This window comes from Xenopus laevis, chromosome 9_10L (assembly GCF_017654675.1).
Source record: "Xenopus laevis strain J_2021 chromosome 9_10L, Xenopus_laevis_v10.1, whole genome shotgun sequence".
NCBI classification, from domain to species: Eukaryota; Metazoa; Chordata; class Amphibia; order Anura; family Pipidae; genus Xenopus; species Xenopus laevis.
The window spans coordinates 105,696,885-105,698,176 of NC_054387.1; positions in this window are offsets into that span (position 1 = coordinate 105,696,885).

Sequence of the window (1,292 nt, forward strand, 5' to 3'; positions counted from 1 at the left end):
GGCAGTACATTAACATGCATGTTTACTGTATTTGTTTTTGGTTGTATTTATTTGCAAATGGTACTCTTAGCACTAAACCATCATACAAGAGACAATCTAGAGTACATGCATTGACTGACTGAAGGGTCTGAGGCCCACTAGGGCTTCTGACACAGGGGCCACCAACCCCACTCTGGGCTCCTGACAGCTCCTGCTGCAAGACACTCCAGGCCCCCCACACCTGCTTGTTATCTTGATCAAGGCTGGGGGGTGAGATTAGGCAGCAGATTAGGCCTGTGCAGGCAGCAAACGAGTGCAGATTGGTGGGGGCCACAAGGGCCGGGGACCACCAGGTTTTTACCCAGTGACATTGCAGCACAGTCCGACTCTTAGTATGTCATGCATTCCATATCTACATGTAAATTCTTTTGATTGCTTATCACTGGGAAATACACTTGTTGAATCAATGAGGGGTAATAAAACAGGTTTATTAATCCTTAGTGGCCAATCAGCAGGTACCATTTGAAATTGGTTGCTGTAGGTTACTCGATGTGATGTAAGCTTTGCAACTTTTATTACATTACCTGGCTCCAACTCTATTGGACCATAAAATAGTCCAATTTTGGTCACAGGAAAACCAGCTCAGTCACTGATATTCTTTATATTGGTCTTGAGGAAACCAACCCCATCTCATCTTATTTAAAAATGAGTCTGGTTTTCATACTCATCTTCATAGTCATCTTGTTCTGGTCTAAGCACTGATTATGAGGAAGCTTTTAATATGATTTGTATGGAGATTTTCTTGTGTCTGGTATAGATTGTCTTATGTCTGGTATAGATTGTCTTGTGTCTGGTATACTGTAGTTCCACTACATAGGATGGAATCCGTACATCACACGTTAAAACTACTAAATCTGTAGACTTGCAAGTTGACATTATTGTATAAGAGAAAGAAAGACTAAAGGACACTGTATGGGTGTAAGGACATGCCTGTTTTTGTAAATATTCCTTTTTGTTCTCCATACTGGCTACTAGATGTACAGAAATCTGTTTATTTTAGTTTATTTTATCCAAATAATCCACATTTTGAAAAATGTACTTGATCCCAACTAAGATATAATTAATCCTTATTGGAAGTAAAGCCAGTTAATCGGGATTATTTCATGTTTAAATGATTTTCTAGTAGACTTAAGGTATGAAGATCCAAATTATGGAAAGATCTGTTATGCAGAAAATTCCTGGTCCCGAGCATTCTGGATAACAGTTCCCATACCTGTACTAGGTCTGTAAACAGGGTTATTATCTTTAAAGGG